Source organism: Oreochromis niloticus, linkage group LG15 (assembly GCF_001858045.2).
Source record: "Oreochromis niloticus isolate F11D_XX linkage group LG15, O_niloticus_UMD_NMBU, whole genome shotgun sequence".
In the NCBI taxonomy this organism is placed as follows: domain Eukaryota; kingdom Metazoa; phylum Chordata; class Actinopteri; order Cichliformes; family Cichlidae; genus Oreochromis; species Oreochromis niloticus.
Window position 1 is genome coordinate 36,045,368 of NC_031980.2, and position 16,106 is coordinate 36,061,473.

At 38.7% G+C, this 16,106-nt stretch overlaps 1 long non-coding RNA gene across 1 annotated transcript; it reads right to left on the reverse strand.

Moving 5' to 3' along the window:
* Positions 1 to 7,485: 7,485 nt before the first annotated feature.
* LOC112842373 (uncharacterized) lies at positions 7,486 to 10,277 on the reverse strand. Its single transcript, XR_003214114.1, has 2 exons — positions 9,949 to 10,277; positions 7,486 to 7,683 (listed from the first exon to the last, which is right to left on the reverse strand). It is a non-coding gene; the product is annotated as an uncharacterized LOC112842373 (long non-coding RNA).
* Positions 10,278 to 16,106: the final 5,829 nt, after the last annotated feature.

Consider the following 16,106-nt stretch of genomic DNA (forward strand, 5'->3'; position numbering starts at 1 on the left):
ATTAGGTATGTGACCACATTATGAAGCACATTATAAAATAAAAGTGATACATACGAGCTGTGACTCATACTGAAATATACTGAATTTCATGAGTCACCGAGACTGTGGGATAGTCCACTGTGTTCAGTTGACTCTGTGGATTCTTTTAAAAAGCAGTTAAAACATTTTGGTCTAAACAGGGTTTCTGATGAGAATTTTTATTGAATTATTTATTTATTTTTTAAACTAAATGTATTTTTGTTTTTATATGTCTTATTGTGTCTTTTTAATAGGCTGTCGTGGCACTTAATGTTCTTATTTATTTCACTCTTTCTGTGTGTGTGTGTGTGTGTGCAGCACTTTGTGACTGTTTGTCTGTGAGAAGCACTTAAAAAATAAATTTTACTTAATTGCTTTGCTTTACTTACGCTTGCACCAGGTACATTGCTCGGGTCCTGTGTCAGCTCTTCACTGTTTTTTTTTCTTCCTGTTTCTCAGATATTGTTCACTTGCTGTAGTAGTTTTGTTTTCTTAGGCCTGCCACTTCTTCTTCTGCTATCCACTTATCCAGTTTCCTCCAATTTTATAAGCAGTTTGTCAGCTTTCTATGCCAATGTTCTTGGCTGATGGCACTTGGAGTAAAAATATTGTTTTATGCCTGTCAAAATGTGTCATATTTGGCATTTTTCATAGATTTAGTTTAAAAAAAAGAACCACATTATATGTTTTTGTGACAGGCTGCTAACAACAAAGTACTTATGTGTAGAAGGAACATTAGTTTATTGCTTGAGTTCCCGGTCTTTTTTATGCTTGAATGATTCATAGGTCAGTGTTAAGTGGCTTAACAAACAAATAAAAGAACAAACAACTCCAAAAAGCCTGAAGAGCTATTGCTCAAGAGCACTTTAAAAATGACTCCTGGCATCGGGCTCCGTGGAAACAAATTATAAAAGATATAAGAAATGGTTCAAGACTTTTGCACATTACTTTTTTGTACACTTTATTGTAGATTTTCTGTTTTTGCGTTGTGACATAATGTTCTGGTCAGCCAGCAAGGAAGTGTAGGTCAGTGCATTGGATCCATGTTTTCACTTATATGCAGCATTGTCAGATTACCCAAACCTCAGCACCATTTTCAGCACTACCTGTAGGTTCTCTGGTCTTTTTTTCCTCCAACCGTATTAACAGTGGTTTGGTGGTCAGTATCTTGATGCTGAAGACTTTCATTATTATATGAAAAATGTCATAATGGATGGTAAAATTTAAAAACCTGGCAAACTTCTAGATGTTGGATAATAATACATTAATTATCATAGGAATGCATGTGCTAATCCAGTTGTTTCTTTATGATATTATTATTTATAAACAGCAGCCTCAGATTTGCCATGACCTTTGGAAAAACCATCAATAACCATGTTAACGCTGCAGTTCAGTGTTCCTGGAAAAATCTTGGATAAATATGGTAAATGCAGTAAAGTGGGTCTATAAAGAGTTCTAAAGGCCAGGGGATGGCTTATTGAGTAGGAAAAATATGTTAATCATAGGCTATGGCCTTCAGTCAAATGAACAAGTGGGAAATTCAAAGCACTTAATGGAGGAATATTGTTTGAAATAATGGCTTTCTTCTCTGCAGTGGAGTGCACCAAAGAGCAACATACATATTTATGCAGATTTTTATTGTATCTTGGCACTCATTCTTAACCCCTGTGTAACATACCACATACCACATTTCAATCTGCAAATACAAACTTGCACTCATGTCAGTGTGCTTTTCTATCTACTGAGGCAGACGGTCAGCTTACAGGACAGTTGAAGATTGATTTTTTTCTGCTTCATGATTTTAAAAATATATGTGTATTAAAGTTTTAGGCTAGGCTGAAGCCCACATTGACATTCAAGCCTTCAGGATGAAAAGGGCAGGTCTAATAGCGTCGTTCTTTCATGACATTTCGCTGATGTGGACTTTTCTGCAAACACTGAACAGACTTGTTTAAAATTTAGCAGGAGCCACAGACCCACAGCAGACATGTTGACTTGTCACAGTAGATGAAGCACTATGAAAAAATGACTTTAATTGCTGTAGTTGTTAATGTTTAAAGGAACAACTGTGATTCTTCTGCCGTGACAAGTCGAGATGACTGCTTTGAAACATCTGATGCAGTAGGCAGTCATTAAATTACGCTGCACTAAATATTGAAGATTACAGTAAATGTTACACATTTACAAACAGATACAAAACTGTTTCCAAAACAGCTGGGACCTGGCAAGAAATTTAATGATTTGAAAACCTAGAGACAAAACAATGAATATTTAAATTCAAAAAACACTTTATTTATCCCCAAGAGGGCAAATAAAAGAGAATGGAGAGCTTCACATGAGACACAGAACACCAAACAAACACAAACATCAAAATAAATCATTCTGTAAATAAACACAAAAAGTCAATATAAATGCAATCTACAATAACCAGTCATAGTTCAGGAACAGTGTGCTGTTCATTTATAAAAGAAGTAACTTGAGAGGGATGTTGTCACAGATCACCCCTGAGACTCGACTCCACCCACTCAACCCTGTCTGCACACTCTTCAGTCCTCTTGTGCATTGTCTGTTGCTTTGGTTGACCCCAGGTATTTAAACTTATCTAGCTTCAACACGCCTTCTCCTTACAGCTTCACTGTTACACCTGTAACTCTCTCATTCACACATGTATTCCCTGTTGTTTTTTACTGACTTCATTCTTCTTCCCCCTGCAGCACTTCCTTCACTTCTCCAGGTTTTTTTCCACCTGCTCCCTGTTCTCACTACAGATCACAATGTCATCGACAAGCAACATAGTCCAAAAGATACACCCTGTTTATTTTTGTATATATGGGTCATTTTGGATGCTACAGACTGGCAACCTGTCCAGGGTGTACCCTCCCTCCCTCCATCCCTGGACGGATGGGTCATTTTGGACAATGAAACTTTTTTTGTTTTGAAAGAACAGCTTTAATTTGAGAATTTATGCATCAGCTGTTTAGGAATTAGAGCTACTATTATATATAATCCCCCTTTTTGAGAAGTGCTTATTCTGAGCATCCGAAATCCTAAATCATGAAAGGAATGATTGGCTTTTAAAACAAGAGTCTCCTGTTTTTTAGAAGGTGTGATGCAATACAGCAGTAAGATGCACCTTTTGAATGGCATTACTTGTTGCTCTGCTAAACACCCAACACATTTTAGTCTGAAACCCAACGTTTAGTCGAGTGAGTTGATTTTCTTTACTGGTGATTTTCAAAATTAGTCGCAATGGATCTGAGTAACATTTGCATTCAAAGATGCAATCTACTTTGGTACTGAAATTAAACATGTGTTTGCAGATGAGTGCTGTACAAGATAAGACCAGACACAAACCAGCTGTCGCACACTCAGGCCTGTCACACTTCCACTGGCTGATGAGCAGCGTTGCAGATTTATTGTGTCATGTCCTCCAAACTCTCCTATGATGGGTTATTGGTCCATAAAAATGTGCCTGCATAAACGAAGACGTCAACACGATTTACGTTCAAGAGAGCTGAAACACTTGATGTTGGAGTGGGCAAGGGTCAAAAACCAAAAACATCAAAGAGAATAAAAATGAATCAAATGGTAGAAAAAATAAAAAATAAAAACAAGAAAAAAAGGCTTTGACAAAATGTGGAGACACCTTCCAGCCTCAAACATTTGATTATAAATAAATAAATAAATAATTAAACTCATCCAAGGAAAAAAAAGAGTTAATAGCCTGAATGAAAAACCAATAATGGAGGAGAAATTATTAACTGCATTTTGCAGTGGAACAGGTGGAGGTGGGTATGGTGTCACTGTGGGTGTTGATACTAAAGCAAATACTGCCAAACTCATAGAGTTTTAGCAAAAGAAGAACAAATTAAACTGCAGCCTCTGGTGACGTCATAATTTACGGTCATTTTGAAGTTTGATGAACACAAATGAGAGTTCCTGACTTTCATGCAGAAAACATGTTTCCAATAATCTACACAATGATTTGCATAAAATATGGACATATAATACAGCAATAAAGTCTAGCTGTCACTAAAAAATAGTGCAAAAAAGTAATGAAAGGTGTGCTGATATTGTGCTGTACCAGGTTGTTCTGCTATGAAACTTTCCTTTTCACAGCTTGCAACCCAAATCTTAAATCACAACTTCAAGCAGAGAGTTGGAGAAAGGAAGCAGGTGTGAAGAGTCAGGAACATAAAGTCGAGCACTTGGACCTACAGGGCAAATTTCAGTTATAGGGTTCTTTACCAAACAGACAGAGCTGCAGTGCTGTTCAGTTTGATGCCTGAGAACTCTTTACCCCATGAAAGCATACTAGACCCTTGATGCTCTTTTCTGAACTGAATGGTTTCTGTCACATTTCAGCTCTGCTTATAGAACAAAGTGACTGGGTTTGAATCAGATGTTAGTGAGAGTGGCCTCTGCCTGTACATCTAACCTTGAAAAGCCTGGAAAATATTCCAATGGTCATCAAACCACATCTTTATTGATATATACTGAGGTGTCAAAACTCATTATTAAAGGTAGAGGTCGTCATTATGAGGGAAAGAGTTAAAAGAGTTAGAAACCATGACATGTTTTAGTCACAAAGGTCACAGAAGCCATCAACTGGCATCATCTGGAGTCTGGTGTTTTTCCGCTGTCATCCTGTATGTCCACCTTGTGGGCGGAGCCTTAGTTCCTCACCTGTTCTGCTCACCCACCATCCATTAACAGCAATGAGTGAGGCAATACTCAAGGCCAACGCAGTAACTCACTCTCCGTCAGTTCGTCAGCTACCTCTGGTGGTAACCAGGCCTTATGTCTATGCTCTGTACTTACCTTGATTTCCTTGTGCTTCCAGTTTTAGTCACGACGCCATTTACTCACCTGCAGCTCAAGACTCTGAACACTGGTCACTTTAGCAAAATTCACTGCATTGCTCCATAACCTGCCTCTCAGAAACTAAGCTTCTCACTGCTCTCACCTGCCTGTCACTCTTGGATTCCTGGAAAAATAAGGTTGCAACTCGTCTCGGAAGCTCACCCTCCTACCCTCTCGAGCGCCCCACGCTCTCCTCCTGCAAGTAAGCCTGCAAATTCAGTATTCACCTTTTCCCCAGTAATTTCTCTGCCCACTCAGCATCTAATCTCACTCTCCCTCTGTTTCAGTGCCTTCATGTCAGAGCTCCTGCTACATTCCCAGGTCTTGTTATCTTGCATCTCTGTTTGTTAAAAACTTATCACTGTCCGACTTGTGTCTGCATTTGGGTCCACTCCCACGTACTGGCCACCGGCCCAGCTTGAAATCAGTAGAAGCAAAACTCTTCTACAGCCTGCATCTCGATCTTCATTTTGACTATTATCACACAACTGTACGGTTTTGTGGCTATGTTGGTCGATTGGTCCTGATACAGACATTAGAGGTGATTTCCATGACACACATATACACACACATACACACAGACACACTGCTGTTGTGGCTGATTATGACTTTAATGGCTGGACTGATGTAGTTTCAGGTTGTTATTTAGTAAAAGCTCCACATCATGGTTTGATAAATAGGAACAAAAATTGCTAAGTGAGTATGAAAGCCGATATGTTGTCATATCGTCGGTGTCTACATACAAAGCAACGCAGTTTGGAGGATGAAGACTTGCGTGACAAATGTTTTATGTGATGTCTTTTTCACATTAACCTTGTGACGCTTAAGATCTTGATTAATTTCTGTACTGCAAGGAGCTCTTTGCTCTGTGGGCATAATGTTGAAAAAGGGCTGTTTTACAAAGATGGAAGACACAGACCATTAATGCTGAATTTGCATTCTTCATAGTCTTTGACAGCACCAATTTACTGCCTGTGACAGTGCCGCTTAGACTCCTAGACCATGCAGAAGTGGAGCAGAGAGGAGAGCTTATCACAGCTTTTTCCATTACACTATATGGGTAAGATAAATTACCAGCATGTTCTGCTTTTCAATTTACTTTGTTAGGGGACAAAATAAAAATTTTTGTGCCGTAGATCATAAAACACCGGGTGCATTAAGCCAGACCTCATTGCATTAAAGCATTCTAAAGCTTCAGAGTCCAAATATGGACTACTAAGATTTATATTTGGCTCTTAAGCTGCTTGGTCTCCCTTTTTGTTTTCACTTTTGTAGATAAAATAATTTAAATGTGTCTGGCCAAGTTAAAATTGACAAAAAATTACAGGTGCACATTATATAGTGTGTAAAAGACGGACAGAGCAACTGTGATTCATTTCATTTAATAAAACTTTATAAATTCCATCAGTGGAAATTTATCAGTGGTGGTCAGCTGCTCACAGACTCATTACTGTCCATCCCATCCTTAAAGTCCATCGGGTCACTCACTTCCTCCGCCCCCCTCCTTCCTCCCTCTCCTCCAGAGTTTCCGTGCAGTCTAATTACCTGGCGGCAAAAGACTTTCTTAGTCTATCTGTGCAGCAGCTCTGAGACAGCAGGCTGTTGCTGTATATACTCTCCCACTGTGTGAAGGCAGAGTGCAGAGGGTGGATAGTAACCCCCATGACTGACTTAAACCTGAACCATGCTCTCTGCTCTTGCTCTGACCTCCACAGGGTCCATCTTCAGCCCAACAACCTGATTATTCTACTCATTCTATGTTCTTCTTGTTGGTACCACTGCATAGAGAATCCAGCTAGCAAACACCAACCGAACTCTGTAGCAGCTTTGTGCAGAAAAAAAAGATGCTAATCTTCATAGGAGGCAAAGATTGGTGTTCAGTTTGCAGTTGAGTAGGAGCCATAGGTACTTACAGGACGTGAGTCTCAACGCCCTCGAGAAGACTGGCTGAGAAAGGGGCCTTTCATGGGTATATTCAGCTGCAGATGGTTCCTCCCACACCACTGCTCAAAGTTACTCACCTCTTTCCTGTATTCCTCCTCCTCATTTACCATGATGCATGCAACTATGCCTGATTCATCTGAATATTTCTGCTAATATGACAGAACTTGGAATTGTATTGGAAGTCATAAGAGGGCTGGGGACACTCATCACCATTTTGGTTTGCAAAACCTGACATGAGGACTAAGGGCATGTTCTGCTAGAGGAAAAGACTCATCATACTTTGTTTAATTACCTATTTACATAAATTAGGACCATCATTTACAAAATGAACACATTTTGTATTAAATTAGACTTGAAATTAGCAAATAAAATCATAAAGTCATTAGGAAAATCACTACTGAGGTCATAGATCAAGTGAGCTTTCTCATCGATCTCTATGCATTTGAACATGGGCTATTTTTACAGCCAGAGGAGTCACCTCATGTCGGCCATTGAAACAAGGCATTTTAAGGCACTTCAGATTAACTTTCCAGAGGTTTGCCTATTCTATATGCAGTGCAATGAAAAAGAATTTGCCTTCTTCCTGATTTATTTTTTAGCTTATTTGTCAAGCTTAGATGTTTCAGATCATTAGACAAATACCAGTTCAATAAGCAGAGATCATTAGAAAGAATGAACATGATTTATTGATGAACAGAATTTCGATATAGGTTTTTGGCAGTTAGACCTGTCTCAGTGGAACAAAACCGCAGCTGTGAAAGGCATTAGAGCAGGATCCCCCCAGAGACGAAGGTGGCTTGAATAGAGCCTGAGTGAAGAAAGGCAGTGATGGGGAGGAGGTGGGTTGCACGCAGGCGTCTGCATAGGAGAATGACAGATGCACAGTTAGATTAAAAGTATGTGGCATGAATGTTGATTGGCCTGGAGAAGGCCAGGAGAAGGTGATTGGACCAGACCAGTGATGACATGATAAATGGTGTGATAAAGCTTAGATGTAGACAAAGATAATAAAAGCATCATTTCAAAAGTGAATTTTGTATTCACTCTGTTTTCTTTGTCTAATATTAAAATGTATTTGATGATCTAAAACATGCAGCTGGGATAAGGACAGATGGACATTAACTCCAAAACAAAGCAAATGCCTGCTGTATCTCAGACTGACAGGGGCTTTGCTGTAAGCTGCAGATATTTTACATCCATGAAACACAGATATGCATTATAGTGGAAAATTCAAAGATATTTATATAAATAAACAGAGCAAGACACGATCTGCTGTCAGACAGCATAACATAGACTGAGACTCTAACCCAGTGATGAAAGTAGTAATAAAACCTTTGTCAGTGCAAACCAAGCATTTTCTACTGCTACAGCTTTACATTAAAAGGGTTTAAGAAGTCACAGACAATAAGTTTGTCAGTGAATGTAACACTCAAAGTAAACAGTTAAGTCCATAAGTTATTGTACAATGACACTTGGATACCACCTTAGTGGATTTCAAGTCAAACAATCATGATATGATTTAAGAGCAGACTTTCACTTTTTATTATGGTGGAAGTGGATGAAGTGGATGATGACGGTATTATTTCCATGGTTAGGAAAAACAACTTCTAACCAAGTCAAGAACACTCTCGAGGATTTATGGATTTCAAGAGACGTCTTCCTGAGTGTAAATGCAGAGGGTTTAAAAACAAAGTTTTTAAACCCTCTGCACATTTATACCTTACGAATCCTGAATAAAATCACTATGATGTGTAGCTTCTAGAGTATTGTAAAAAAAACAGACCCCTTTGAGTTTACAGCTTCTGTTTAAAGGATTTCCTGTGTGGGTATTTGAATAAAGTCTGACTTTACCCAGGGGCCTAACATCATGTTAAGCTTTTATGCGCATTCATATTTTTTTGTGCTTCTAAATAATGGTCATATTTACAGATAAACAAATAAATCTTTAAACTGTCTGTTAAATGTGGATGTCTGCTATGCCACAGGGTTATAATGACCTGTTGAGTTTTCCCACAATGCCACAGCTATACACTCATGGTCACTTTATTAGGTACACTGTGTTAGTACTGACTTGGTACTTTGCTTCACGTAGTTGCTGCAGATTTGTTGGTTGCAGATACAAAATGATACAAAATAGATACAAGATGTGAAGCACATCACAAAGTTGCTGCTTTAATATCTGGTGACTCTGGAGTTCATTTCAGAACAGGGAACTCACTGTCATGTTCAAGAAATCAGTTAGAGATGACTTTTTCACATAGTGTGTTATTATGCTGGAAGCAGCCATCAGAAGATGGGCACATTAGAGCCATAAAGGGATGGACATGCTCAGCAGCAATGCTCAGGGAGGATGGAGTGTTTAAATGCTCAGTTGCTACTAAAGGGCCCAACGTGTGCCAAGAAAATATCCCACAGTGTGAACGAGGCAGGGTGGATCCATGCTTTCATGTTGTTCATACCAATATCTCATGACTAATTAAAAAAATGGGAATGTGAGTAATTAATTCACAGAAAACGATCAGCTGTTTCAATGCCAGCCTCCCAAATACTATCACGTGAATTACCATATTTGGTTTTTCCTTTTGTGTTTGCGCTGGATCTTTCCCTTAGAGTGAACTGTAATAACTTTTGGAAAATACTTTGTCACAACATAAAAAAATATTTGCATTATGGAAAATTCAAAGATGTTCATTTAAACACATTAAGTCACTGTCTGTTGTCAGTTGGCACAAACAAAAAATATGCAAAAATGAAATCAGATAGGGGGCAAATAGTTTTTCACAGCACTGTAACTGCTGATGATAAAACATCTAAGAAAATTCCCTCTAATGACGTTCGCACATAGATATTAACATTCAACTTAAGACCTTTAAGTGCGGCTGATGAAGACCTGAGAAACTTTATTCCATTAAAGTCAATTAAATTAAACAAATAAATATTATTATGTATTTTTTTACAGGGCACTATTTGAATTAGAAATAAATTGCTTAAGTGATTCTTGACATTATTCTTGACTGAAATCAAACTGAAACTCTGGTGAAGATAAGAGAGGGGAGCTTTTATTATGAAATACAACTGCTCTTGATATCAGATTAAAACGCGTTTAACTCCATTATCTTTCACCTCATCAGGACTCCTTTCAGATTTTTCTGTTTCCTTCTGTTCTAAGTCACTTGAACAGACAATTCCCTCCTGCAGCCTCTTGACAGCAGGTAGAACTTCCACCACCATCTGAAGTAGCTCAAGGATCACTCCTCAGTCGTACTCCCCCAGGTGTCACTGACTAATCAGCATGCTCTTTCAGCTCCCAGAAACTGCAGCACAGTTTCTCCTCCTGAGGATGATGAATATGCTGCCAGCATCCAGATGCATCCATCCAACTGTGTGAGGTTCCCATGATCATATGAAAAAAAAAAAGGATGCTGTTGATGATGAAGAAAAATAGGTTTGTTTTTATGCATTATACGGATGTGACTGTATTCTACTTTACTAAAGTTCATTTAACTTTTTAATGAAAAATGCTAATAAAAGTGATGTTAATGAGTAATGCCAAATCAGTGTTACTCATTAACAAAAATGAAAATATGATGCACAAACAGCTGTATATCGCACACAGGCTCTCACCGTGTCCTTATTTTCCATGCCAGCTTCATTTGATCCAAGCTGAGCTGAAAATAAACAGAATTTTATGGACCACTGTTCTTTGTGTTCAGTGAGTCAGTGAGAATTTAGTTTATGACTTCAATGAAGTTTTAATCTGACCCGGGCGTCGTAAATAGCTACCATCTTCTGTCTCCTGCTGACACAGGTTTCTGAGAAGATGAAACTTTTTATGTAGAATACGTTTTAACAGTGCCTGTGCAGCCTGTGCAGTGACTGCATCAACCTGCAATGAGCTGTAGTGAGCGAGGGATGCTGGTTTATGCTACTGCAGAGACTCATTTAGATCAATCATTGAGCATTTCTGAAAGAAAAACTGCATCCCACCCCCATTAGATAAAGAGTGTTTCCACTTCCAGAGCACACTCATATACCACCTTTATTCCTATAATTAATTACTGACTAATACAAAGTCTTCTGTAAGCCAGCAATAGAATCATAGAAAAGAGGGGGTGTGTAATGTTGAGACACACATGTTCAGTACCTTGAACTTGCAATGCTTGTTTTTATTTGGTAAACTTATTCTGTCCAGGGGTGTCTCCAGAATCTTTTCATCGGGGTGGCAATACGAGGGCCTCGGTGGCGCTCCTGATTCTGACTCATGCTTCAATTCCTGTATTGTTTGGAGTTTAAATACCTTGTTTAAATGTATCCTTCATGCTATTTTAACTATACATACTTTTCACATTCTTTGTTGCTTGTAAGGTTTCCCTTGAAAAAAACAAACATGCAAAAAATCCCCCAAATCGATTCTGAGACAGTCTGCTGAAAGCAAGCAAAGGTGCAGAAATCCATTTGCTGCGATGGATGGAGGCATTCAGTTACCTGCGATTCCTCTCCATCAGCTTTGACCTTTTCCATAATTTCTCTTCTTGCAAGTAACACGGACACAGTCAGCCGTCACTATCAAAACTATAACTCAGACGCCACAAGAGGCCATTGTAGGCACCACCACCATCAGTCACTATATTGATACATGCTAGTGTCAACACTACGTTATGTATTGAGTCATAAAGTCATCTGGCTGGAGATGTCGTATGCAAAGCGAATATTCTTTGGATTTAAAATATAAAACAACAGCAGCTATCACATCCCGTGTATTTCCTGAACACCTGTTCTCAACCTGCTTCAAAATTGCATCCCAAGCTTATCATCTTGGTTTTTACTATATTGTTGTTACATGGGCTTTATTGCTGTGTATACTGTACGATTTACATAATTTTCCCAGCTCCTCCATGGTAACGGTATCATGATATCCTCTATAAAAGAGAAACACAGCAGCATCTCATGACCCTTAATGTTAATTATAACCTGTTATCTAAGGCTCTCGGTGAAAGCCTGAAGTTTTAAATGGTTTGGCGCACTTTAACAACAGATGTGAATCATTTGTGAATCAATCTATCATTTTTTTATATTAATGTGTGTTTTTATTTAAAAGGCCTATTTGTTATACAGATATTTAATAATTACTCTCTTAGATTTACTTCTTATTTATTCATTTATTCACAAATAGTGGTGGTTAGCAGAAAGGAGTGCAGGTGTTTAGACCATTAAACTGTCATGATAGGCTAAATTTGGGCAAATGTGAGGAGGGTCTGTGACAGGATCTAAAAGTCTTGTGGTTTGTTCCTTGTATGACGTGGTTAGTATTTGCCAAAAGTTGTACAAAAACTGGCAATATTGTCGTCGGTCCCAAAAGCTTGATGAGCTAGCTATTGTGGTCTGTCCCCACAGGTCAACAACTAAAGCCCAAATTGCTGAAGCAGCCTATGCAAACCTCCATCCACCACCAACCATAACCTACAATCCACATCAAACGTAAGCAATGGAAGAAAATGGTCTGATGTGATGAACTGTGGTTTCTTTTATTTCATGTTTGTTTATTGTTTAGTTGTGGAGAAGTGAGCATCAGCATGCACAGTGGGAAGAAGGCAAATGGACTGTGTGGTGCTCTGGGCAATGTTCCGCTAAGAAGTCTTGGGACCTTTGGGACATACCACCCACTAACATACTGCACATATGCCCTTTCATGGAAATGATGTTTCCAGATGGTAGTGGGTTCTTTCAATAAGAGTGGCCTGATGAACAAACTGCAAAGATTCTTCAGGAATGGTGGGAGCTGAGAGTTTGTGGACTATTGCATGTCATTTTGATACTTATATGTGAAATATAAAGCACAGAGACATCAGAATCAGAATCAGAAAGACTTTATTTATCCCCAAGGGGCAAATAAGATACAACAGAGCAGCATGACGTTGAAGATAAGGACAGGGCATAAACAGGCAATAAGAATGAGATTGTGAAGTGGCAGTGTATTTATCCATGCACATGTAAATCTGTTTGCTTACAATCTTAAAGTTTAGAGAAATCTTTGCTTTTATAGCTTTAAGTACAATCTAAACATGGCCCTTTCAGTAAGCAACAACACCCATTAGTTAGGCTAATAGATCTCATTCATCGGGTCCTGCCCTACCTGACTGCAGCCATATGGTAGAAAATACAGACCAGGTCAGGCACAGGAACATTGATATGGATGATTTTATGAACACGTCTGTGCAACCAGCAGTCAAATATTCAAGGTTTTCCCTTTGGCTAATTTGTTTAAACAGGAGCTCGAGCTCCCTTGGGCAGTATCACCATCTGTTGTGGAGGCAGGTTTTGTCTCGGGGCAAAGGCACTAATCACCACAACATTCACAGTTGTTAGAGTCAAAACTGATTATAGGTGTGCAGCACGTGTCCCTGTGCAGCGTGACTTTAACTGAGCAGTTACTACACAACATGGGGGTTCGTGTATGTACAGCATATAGTTAAGACAGAGTGGGAGACATGCTGATTTAGTGTTTGCAACATTGAGGTCAACAGAGACTCAGCTGGAGGTTTGGTTCAGTTACACAAAATATGTGACAAACTGAGGATATCTTTTATTTATTTATTGTCTGGATTTCTGACAGTTGAACCACAGAGAACACTCTCTGTTTGAAGAGGTTTATTTTTTTGTTTATTTATAGTTTTTCCCAGGTTATTGGCGGCCTTTCACTAATTTTTCAGGTTTTTGTAGCTGATTTAACTCAAGGGATGAACCACTGTTGTGACTCACATAGCAAACAACTTAGCAAGGAATCAATTTAATTTTAAATTGTATCTTTTGGCACTTTGCTGCTAACAGCCTGTCATAAAACACATCATTTGTTCCTGTTTCTTTATTTTAACTTTTGAAAAATGCCAAAGATAACACAGTTTGACAGGCATAAAATTGTATTTTGGCACCAACGCGATGATTCAAAAAGAGCTATTAGATGAAAAATTGTCAGAAAAGTGCCAAAACCAAAATGTATTCAATATACAATACCATCTGGAAAGCATATGATTGGTAACAGATTCATTTTCAGCATGAAACTGATCCCAAACTCACACCTAGTGCAGTAAAAAACATACCTGGATAGAAAAGCACACAGTGGAGAACTATCAGCCATGGATCGGCCTCCCCAGAGCCCGGACCTCAACATTACTGAGGCAACATACCTCATCATCTTTACAGAGCAATCAGCAAAAGGAAGTCAACATCCAAAGATCTTTGATTGCTGTTCAAGAAGCCTGGAGAACTATTCCTGAAGACTGCTTAAAGAAAACAGAAGGAACCTGATCTAAGAGAGTTCAGGCTGTGTTGAAGAATAAAGATCATCATACCGAATATTGTATGTTTTTCCTCATATACTTTATTTCCACATCTGTTTGTACATGTTTCAATAAGGAAAATATGGAAAAAATAATGGAAAAAAACATTTTGGGGGATTCAGTGTTCAGACCACGTGTGAAAAATTGGACTTCACTACGCTACGTTAAATTAGCTATGATTTGTTGCTGTCAGAGGAAATTTAGAGTATATTAAAACTTCAAACTCTCAGTTTTTATATACAAAAAAGAGAAAATAAGTTTGTGGGGATAGGTTAATTGATTAATCTAAATTGCCTATAGGTGTGAATGGGGGAGTGAATGTGAGTGTGAATGGTTGCCTGTCTCTGTGTGTTAGCCCTGCGACAGACTGGCGACCTGTCCAGGGTGTACCCACCTCTCGCCCCATGACAGCCGGGATAGGCTCCAGCGACCCTGAAAGGATAAGCAGAAGCAAATGGATGGATGGAAAAAAGAGAAATTATTTCAGGGCAAGAAAGAATATTTTCTGAATATATAAATATCAGTTAAAGAGACAAGTTTTTTTGTCCAAGAAATACTAAAGTCAAATGCATTTAAGTTAGCAAGACACAATGGTACTAAATTATTATTATTTTTTTCTTAGCAGAAAATGTGTTATATGTTGTATTGTCATAGTTCTCACAAACCCTGCAGAACTACAAAAATATATTGATTGTCACTTGCAGCTTTCAGCATGACCATTCGCAGACTAGAAAATCAGATTCACTCATCAAAACATGCTTTTATCACACAGCAGAGCATCTGACATGTGCAAGCTGAAGCAATTAGCATCCATTTGGTCCTGTGTAGGCCCAGTGTAATTCATTTAGGAAGAGACCCTTTACTGAAAAACTGTAAACACAGACAGAAACAAGTGAAATGAAATATCAAGGGTTATGGAAAGATCTCCTATTTATTTGAAATGTGCTGTGTGAGTCAAAACTGAGCTGACATCTTTATTCCTAAGTGCCACTAAATCCCAGTTATATAAAATATATCGTACCAAGTGTGATTATTGTTGTGCCACTCGCTTATTTTCTGTTTTATTTATTTATTTATGAAATGTGGACTTGCTTGGTATTGATTTTTAGCTTTCATACAACTACAGTGACAGGCTCTCATGAGATTGCTTGAGCAGCAGTGGTCTACCACTAATGGTAACACAATAACCAAAGTCAATGGCCTCCATGCACGAAGTCAGCCATCCATTTCAAGGTAATAGGTTTATGATTTATTGAAAGATACGTTACTAATACTCATATGCCTAACACTCTGTGATCGAAAGCCCTGCCCTCTGTTTAGCACAATGGTCTCCAGCGCTGACCGTTGTGCCTTTTTTATTAAAAACTGTGAGCACAGTTTCTAATCTGACCTTTACTGATTTATCGCTGTAGCTGCTCCATTAAATTCCAATTCCACCTGAAAAGCTGGCTCACATGTCCATGTGCCTGGGTAAGATGTAACATGCTGAGTGTCTCAAAGGCTGAACTGTGTCCTCATAACAATGGTTGCCAGGCCAAACAGAGTTGCTACGCAGGGCTTAAGTCCAGGAAAGTGCATGCACCCCCTTCTATTCATGCCACGTCCTGAAACGCTTTGGATGATACAGCGATAGTGCTTGTTTTTCCTGCAGTGAATGAGAGGATTCACGGTTAAATTTTACTGATTACATATTCTGATTTTTTTCCCCTTCATAACAGCTGAAAGAGAAAAAGGGCCTGTGGTTTTAATTCGGACATTAGGAAGCCCTTCTCACAGTGGCAAATTCATACCATAGTGAGGCTCAAAACATATAATCCAAAGCCACAGCTGATCTATCAGAAATACCCATGGCGTTCAATGAAGTCATCCTCTAAATTCCATAGAAACAAGAGCACAACAAGTACTTTAGCAGTTTAACCAAACCCATTAGCTAGCAAGAACTGA